The following is a 9009-nucleotide window of genomic DNA, read 5'->3' as shown; positions in this document are numbered from 1 at the left end:
CTGCCACCCCCCAAAGATCACCCCCCTCCCCCCCCACCCCCCGCCCCCATTAACACTACTAGCCTACCATTCTCCTTCACTGTTGGAAGATTATAGAGCAGTAATCACAGCATAAGGAGAGCGTGATGAAAAAAAGAAGCGAGACACGTGACTTGAATGTTAATGTCTGGTGCAGAGCGGAACAGTCCCACTAGATAACGACAATAACCCCACTTGACTTCAACTCGATTAATCTGAAACTAATGAACATTGATATAATTAGGGAGTACCTGAAACATTTTGAATTTAAATATTACTGCTACTCTACATGGACAAAGGGCCTTATCAGCGTTTTCCATCTCTTTTTATGAGGTCGGAGATACTTTAATAACGAAAAAGAATAAGAAAGGAACTTTGTTTTATCTTGAGGAGATGGAGAACCAAGAGGGGCCACTCAAGAATCGGAAAAGTCACACAGAGAACCACCTGGAGCGATGAAATTAAACTAGCGCATTTGTCGAGTCAGGATGAGTCTCTGAATCCGAAATTACAGCGAAAGTAGCTTAGAAACGGAAATACAAGAAAAGGCAATAATAAAAAAAAATAATAAATCGCTCTACCTCACATAGCTGTTTAGTAGATTGAAGAGGAAAAAAAATGGCAAATCGAAATAAGAAAACACAATCAATCAAAATTTATCGAAACCCGTAAACAATATCGAGAAGAAAAACTGTAGAGATAAAAATATTTTGCATGGACACTCGTAAGACTCTAACATAAGGAACATAAACCTTAGACGTATTATTAACATCACCAAAGAGCAAATTAAACAAGACCATCGGATACACACTTGAGCCACCGAAAAACCTGTCCTCGAGGGTGACATGTTAGCTTAGGGGTCTTTGCATGTATTGTCAGGAGCGAATAAGGTACAAGATTCCCTTTTTTACCTTACTTACCCACATACTGAAAACCACACTCCTTTCTCTTCCTCATTAATCAGTGCATCGAGACTCACACACCCTAAACCGCATCCTCTGTTTTTCTTTTTTTCACTTTCTGTTCTTCCCCTTTAACTCTCACGTCCAGTTTTTTTTCCCTATTCTTGTGACTGAATATCATTTTCCTCTCATTGTTTCTTTTCTATTTTCAATCACTTATCTATTGTAAACCGTATCATCTGCCTTTTTTTTTTCTTTTTCGCTTTCAATTCTTCCCCTTTAACTCTCACGTCCACTTTTTTTTCTCTATTCTTGTGACTGAATATCCTTTTCCTCTCATTGTTTATTTTCTGTTTTCAATCAGTTATCCATTGTAAGCCGTATCATCTGCCTTTCTTTTTTTTTCGCTTTCAATTCTTTCCCTTTAACTCTCTCATAAACTTCCTTTCTCTATTTCTCTGACAATTTTTTTTCTCATTCTTTCTTTTCTTTTTGCAATCATTATGAATCGTATTTCCACACTTCCTCCTCAGGTAAACTCAGGCAATACTCTTTCCTTTCCCGACTTCTTTCTAAAGACTACTTTTCACAAACCTCTAGTTCCCTTTCGAAGCCTCCCCTTCCCCTCCTGCCTTCATAACAGCCTGAAAGTCGCCTTCCCTTCTTACTCCCCGCGAAAGACTCCCTTCATAATTTAGTTCCCCTTCCCAAAGCGCCCTCCTTCCTTTCAGTCTTATCTTAAAGCTCACTGCCCCTGCAACAGCCCCACTCTTCGCTTCTCCTGAAACCTTCTATTCTTCTTCCTCTTTTTCCTCATCTCTCTTCCTCTCTTTCCTCTGTTTTTGTTATGGTTGTTGTTGCCGGTGTTTTCTGTTTTGTTTTTTTCTCTTTTTTTCCCTTCCTCCATTTTAACTTTCTCTCCTCCTCCTCCTCCTCATCTTTTTCCTCCATCTCCTTCCGGCAAACTAAGACTAACAGAGAAAATTAATATATTGGATGCAACCATTAACCGGTAAAAGTGGGCTCATAGAGAGCTCTTAGGGAACGGGATCTGGTGAAATGATATTGTTTGAACTGATCTCCGGGGGACGGCCAAGAAAGGGAGTTTTTTTGGATAGCGGGGGACGATAAAGAAAGGGAATTATTTTGGATAGGGCCTCAACTTCAACAGCCCACGAAATTCATAACAATGTATTATTATTTTACAACTACGGAATATGTAAAATGGACTGTATTTTACTCACCCAAGGTTGATATATTTAATATATCTGACTCTTTAAAGCATTAATGAAGCAGCAGAGCAACAAATGTGGAAGTTACCAAAATGTACCAACGTTGATGTATTCACAATTTCTATCATCATAAAGCATCACTAGAGTTGATCAGTGTTCTTCATATTTTTCTTGTCTATTTATAGCAACGTATTGCAGGCTACCTTTGTAATAGTTTTGCTTTTGTATTCTTGTACCGCAAGAAAATTAAAGGGAAAATGGCTGGTGGCACGATCAGCAATATTGTTCCGAGGTTTTCTTGCAATATTCACCTTTTCCGACGCCTAAAAACACCAGAGAAGCAGGAAAGGGAAAAGTTGTGAGTGTATCTGCCACCTACTCATCGCACGGCTCGGGTCCCGCCGCCTGGGTGTGCTGGTGCGGAGCTGCGTCAGGCCAGCTTCAAGTCCGCGCGATCAGCACTATACATCTCCGTGAGTGACGGCCATGACGCGCCATAAATATCGCCGTGTTTGGATGCCATGATCGAAAAATGAATAGAAGTTGGATGCTCTTCACTATACTAAAAAAAATAGTTTGTCCAGTTGAGTGTATCCCTCGTGCTATCAGGTGTTTTATATGATATCTCGTAATTCATGTATTTTTTGTGCACGAATCTCTTCCAGTCACGTGGCAGTGAAATGAAGAAACGAACAAAGTCATTCGTAGGGAAATTACTTACCTTGATGAGGCCAGCGCCACACTAACAAGGATCATGGACAGACTTGTAATTGCAGCCTATATCCTTGTCTGGCACCTGTATGCACTTTTCTTAGTGTGGAGAGAGAGAGAGAGAGAGAGAGAGAGAGAGAGAGAGAGAGAGAGAGAGAGAAACACACACTTACAAACTTTTCTTTCATTCCACAGGTACGCACTTCACAGACAGGTGCTTACGACCTTTCCACGCATGTTTGTGAGTACTGTCATGTAAAGGTCATCACACCTCACATATGAACGAACGTGCCTATCTGAAACTACCTCACATGATATACATTTTTTTCCTTCCACTGCCACTTATTGTCTTATCTCTCTCCTTCTTAGCAACGATAGCGAGGGAGGCAGTTAGGCAGTGTGTATATATTTTGTTAATGTTTATTTGTTTGTAGTTTCGAATATTTCCTTTGTTTTAAAAAAATCGACAATTTGTTATTTCTCCACTTCCTCTTCTTTCTCTTTATCCTCCTCCTTCACAACTCCTCCTCCTCCTCCTTCTCCTCCTCCTCCTCTTTGTACATGTGTAACTGTATCTTTTTTTATTATCTGCAGTGACTAAAAACATACAAAGAACGGTAAGTTTGGCCATTAACAAAATCTAACACCATGCTCAGGCTTATCTCGAGACACTCAGTGGTAAGACGGTGGGAGTTGCGTTATTCATGTATGAGTCTTTCATTGTTATTTGAGTACGTTGTGTAGATCTGTTCCCTCCACCACAAGAACGACTTCGACATGTGGAGGATCATCATGAAGACGATGCCATCGATCACCTCAAGTGGTTTGAGCTGCAGACTAACCCAATAAGTAATAGTGATCATTTAGTTTTTAAGTCAGGTGATGCTGCACAGACATCGGCTGTAGGTTTTTCTAAAGCTGACTAATCCGTTATTGGAACAATCTTCCTGCGGTTTAGTAGTCAGTGCCAAAGCGATCAACAGCTATTAAGATCCGCTATGATCGTTACTTCGTCGCGACTGGTGTGAAATAAAAGATCCGACTATTAAATGGATTCACTAATGCAGGCAGCCTCGTAGTAAGCAACAGGCTTTCAGTTGCTGGGTCTTTTATGTTTCCATGTATGCCCCTCCTTCTTCTTTCCTTCATATTTTCTTCTCTTTCTTATATGTACGCAGCCCTATTTTTGGCTTCATTTCTGTACAGCGTTTCTCCTCACATTTCATCCCTTGCTGCTGTTAAACCTTTACGTCATCCTTTTTCTCCCCGTAATCCTCATCTTTCTTATCCATTAGGTTTATATATTTTCATATTTTCGTTTCTTTCCTCCTTTCTCTTTACCCTTTCTCTTCTCCTATATTTCATTCTTCGGACTTTGCCATTTCGTCTCTCCCATTTTTCCTCCTACAGCCGTTTCCTTATTCCCCAGGTCCACTCTTCTTTTTACCTCCAATCTAGTATAGCCACCTTTCCTCTTCAACCGTTATTTCCCTTTTTTCCAGCCGCTTCTTTTCACTCAGCATCTCCTCTTCTAGTTTTATCCTCCCTTCTCATCTGTTTTTTTCTCAGCCTTTCCCCTTTACTTTTTTAATCAAAGGTAAAGGAAGAAGAGGAAAGGGGCTAGTTGATAAGTTACAGTAATGGAAAAGGAGAGATATAGGCGTGTACATTTCTTAGACCTGGTTCGTTTAATGTTCTGATGTGTGACTTATTTATCTGGCACTTTAATTGTGTAGCCTCGGCGTGCTGGGGGAGTGTGAAGTCCTATCCAAATCTCTCCCCCCCCCCTCCTTTCCCGCCTTCCCCTACACTATCGCCGCCCACCTTTGCAGCCACATCACTATCATTTTCAGGTTGCAAAATTTTGTCTATACGAACAGGCAAGTTGAGATTGTGCCAGACACGCGATGCTCTCTCTCTCTCTCTCTCTCTCTCTCTCTCTCTCTCTCTCTCTCTCTCTCTCTCTCTCTCTCTCTCTCTCTCTCTCTCTCTCTCTCTCTCTCTCTCTCTCTCTCTCTCTCTCTCTCTCTCTCTCTCTCTCTCTCTCTCTCTCTCTCTCTCTCTCTCTCTCTCTCTCTCTCTCTCTCTCTCTCTCTCTCTCTCTCTCTCTCTCTCTCTCTCTCTCTCTCTCTCTCTCTCTCTCTCTCTCTCTCTCTCGACGTGATAATATTTGTAAGAACTGATTGTGATTAATTACTTTTTTCCTTGTTTACTTAAGAGCAGAGACCAAGAGGAGGAGGAAAATTTGGCAGAGGAGAAAGAGGTGGAGGAGGAAGAGGAGGAAATGTTGGAGTAGGAGGAGTGGGAAAGGAGGAAAAAGAAGAGGAAGAGGAGGTGGGTCATGGTCAGGTTTCGGAATGAAATGAAAAGTTTGTAAGTGTGCTCTCTCTCTCTCTCTCTCTCTCTCTCTCTCTCTCTCTCTCTCTCTCTCTCTCTCTCTCTCTCTCTCTCTCTCTCTCTCTCTCTCTCTCTCTCTCTTTTTATTTAAACATAGATACATATATACTATTTACAAACCCAAAGGTGCACTGTCTTGTACTGCCTATTCAAAGGGCAGAATAAAATCTATATAAAAAAAATAACTACATAAACTATGAAACAAATATATACAAAAAAAACCCATACAATATAGAATACATGTGTACGCACTGCACTCGTGTCACTGCTCCACCACGAGTGTCAGTGGAGTGGGGAGTGAGCCCCTCCAGTGGTGGGCCGACAGTTTTATTTTTTGGGTGTTCATCTCCCGGATGTTTGGTACACAGTCCGTGAACATGTTCCACATCAGGCAGACATTCCCCGAAAAGGTGCGTTGGTGCTGGCTGGTACGGGAACGCGGCACCTCCACTGCGTCACCACGGGATAGCACCGTTCTCGTGTCCCGCGTGGTGACTCGTAGGTTGGCGTAGGCCCGCCAGATGTGGCACTCCTTGCACTTGTGCCTTGTGAAGCACCACAAGAGCAGCTACGTCCCTGCGGTGTTCCAAGGAGTCGACGGAGCTGAGAGTTTCCTGCCCGGTTTGGGGGTCTGCCCCATCCACCAGTCGCAGTGCCCGTCTCTAGATGGCGTCGAGCCTCCCGTTGTGCGAGGTAGCACACGACATTTAAGAGAGGGCAGCATACTGTAAGTAAGGCCGTATCTGGGCCTTGTAGAGCAACAGCCTCCCTTTTCTGTCGAGGAAGCTGGCCACCCTTCGCAGGCAGGAGACTCTGTGGGAGGCTTTTTGGGCAATGTGTTTGATGTGGCTGTCAAACCGTAGCCCTCGATCCACTTCCACTCCCACAATCTTGACGGATTCCTGGAGTGGGAGGGGGACGCCACCAAAGCTTAGCTTCCCCTCCACTGCTGGCCTGGCAGTGGGGGATCGAGAGACCACCACTGCCTGGGTGTTCTCTGGGGCAAAGTTCACCTGCCAGCGGGCACTCCACTCTTGTAGCACCCTCAGCTGCTGATTGATCTCGTCAGCAGCTCGCCCACTGTCTTGTCGGGGGTAGGTGCAGGAGAGAATACAGTTATCAGCGTAAGCTGAGACTGCTGGCAGCTGCCGGAGAAGGTCGTCCACATATCTGTTCCACAGAACTGGCCCTAGCACTGAGCCCTGTGGCACTGATGCCTCCACTGGCAAGGAGTCGGACGTCTGCCCGTTGACGACAACCTGGAAGGTCATTCCTTGAAGGTAGTCTACCAGGAGCTGAAGGAGGTCGTCTTGAATGCCTTTAGCACGGAGTTTTTCAAGGAGACCTCCGTGCCACACCCTGTCAAAGGCACCCGCTATGTCCAGGGCTACCACGACAGTGTCCAGGCCGTCGTCAAGGGCGTCCTGCCAGTTCTTGGTGAGGAGCATCAGCAGATTGGAGGTGGACCGGCCAGGTCTGAAGCCCTACTGTTGGTCCGAGAGGAGGTAGTTGTCCTTGAGGTGGCGACAGACTACGTCTGCCACGACCCTCTCGAACACTTTCCCCACCACAGACAGCAGGGAGATGGGCCGGTAGTTTTTGGGGTCAGATCTGAAACTCCTCTTGTGGAGTCTGAGGCTGTGGTGGTGCTGACGGGAGGTTTGTGGCCGTAAGCCTTCCCTCCGCCAGGATTCGTCGGGGGAGACGTTCCTGTCTCAGGTCGGAGGTCCTTGTGTAGCAAGCCACAGCAGTGTGTCCCCTACGAGTGCTGTGGCGTGCTACACAAGGACCTCCGACCTGAGACAGGAACGTCCCCGACGAATCCTGGCGGAGGGAAGGCTTACGGCCACTAACCTCCCGTCAGCACCACCACCACACACACACACACACACACACACACACAACACACACCCACACACCCACACACACATGCACACACACACACCCACACACCCACACCCACACACACACACACACACACACACACACTCACTCACTCACTCACTCACTCACTCAGGTGCTTGGGGTTTGTTTATACGGAAAATGAGATGAGAGAGAGAGAGAGAGAGAGAGAGAGAGAGAGAGAGAGAGAGAGAGAGAGAGAGAGAGAGAGAGGATGGTAAAAGACTGGGAATTTTATTAACCTTTGATGGTAAAATGGAATGATCAGCACCCCAAGGATCCTTGTGGACTGTCTGCGGGGTCTTTAATCTAGGAAGGCTGTCCTCTATTACTTTTCACTGCATCTTAACACAGCAGTTGGTTTGAGTGTGTGTTCCACTTTCGGCCACGTTATTACATTGCATGGGTCCCTAATACATGTTTTGGGGCAGTTTTGACCTCACTTTACCTGTGTGACCTATTAAGGTTTAAGCAAAGATTAAGCTCGGTGCATCTTCCGCCTTCATCTCCGTCACATTATCCCGTGAGGACGTGCTGCTTAAGAACCCATTACTCCGGGGCATTCACTGCTGGTGCCGTTATTACCCCGATATTACCTCGATTTGCTTTTGTGGTGATATTTTTCTGGCATGTGTTTTGTGACTTAGCTGTATTATTTGAGAACTTTGACAGCAGTAATTCGTTTGTGTGAGATACTAGACAGAATCCCATTACCATTAAACCAGCAAAGGGCTGTAAGTGAGGGCAGCAGACATCTGCTGGCGGTGGCTGAGTCGTCAAAGTAACGGCCTCGTGTTTAGGAGGACGCGAGTTCAATGATTTTCAGCCGCCTCCGAGCTGTCCAGAAGACCACCTATCAACCCGGACTCTAGATTCTAGGATCAAAGATGAGCTCTGGGAGGGCAGCATGAGCCAATGCAAGATGGCGCCACTATAAACACTCGCCTGCGCCAGAACGGGCTGGGCCGACCATCAGGACCTACCGGAAAGAAGCCTTGGACCGACCATCAGGATCCAAAAAAAAAAACACAGAATAAAAACTGTCCAACTCATCAACACAAAACCATCCAGACGAACATTTATGGATATTTTTGCCAAACAGCTAATAGAACTTTGGGTGGAGAGTCTATCCACTTTTTTATTACTAGAAAGCACTGCGGCCAATACTAGGAACATCAATGGATTGACTATCCCAGAAGCCATCCTAGTTCCTCTGCAAATCAAGTGACACCCATAAATGGGTCGTGTGCACCCAAAAGGTGGCAAGAAGACTAAGAGGACACGCTGAGGCTGTGGGCACCTAACCTTCCATAAGTACACAGTTCTTATCAGCATCAATTGCCAGCATTTGTAGATAAGAGCAATTTTTTTTTAAATCTTTGTATTTCTGGAAATTTTATTGTTTTCCTAATAATAAGGTTAATGTGGCGAACATTCATTAGGTATGAGGGCCACGTCAAAACTATCAAATCATGTGAAAGTATGGTCGAAAATTTAAAAAAAAAAATCAAGGCACCTTTTTTCATTATTCATATAAGGGTAAGGGTACGTAGGTCACAAGGTAACACTGGCTGTAAAAGTTTTTTTCATTCCCCTGGTTGTGACTGATCAGTTTTCCCTCACCTGTGTCTGCAGGAAAAAAAAAATTACCAACGAAAGTTAGTGTTGTTTTTTACTTTTTTTTTACAGTAAATGTTACTGTTTGATTTTTTTCATTATAATTAACATTCCCGAACATAGCAATTGATTACAAGTTTATCACTGTATTCTTTCGGAAAATATATTTTAAGTGTTTTCCCCAGTAGTTTTCCGTTGTAATTGTCCGTGATGATGGCGCCAAAAACTTT

The sequence above is a fragment of the Eriocheir sinensis genome, chromosome 38 (assembly GCF_024679095.1).
Source record: "Eriocheir sinensis breed Jianghai 21 chromosome 38, ASM2467909v1, whole genome shotgun sequence".
Taxonomy (NCBI): Eukaryota; Metazoa; Arthropoda; class Malacostraca; order Decapoda; family Varunidae; genus Eriocheir; species Eriocheir sinensis.
This window is presented reverse-complemented; position numbering follows the sequence as displayed.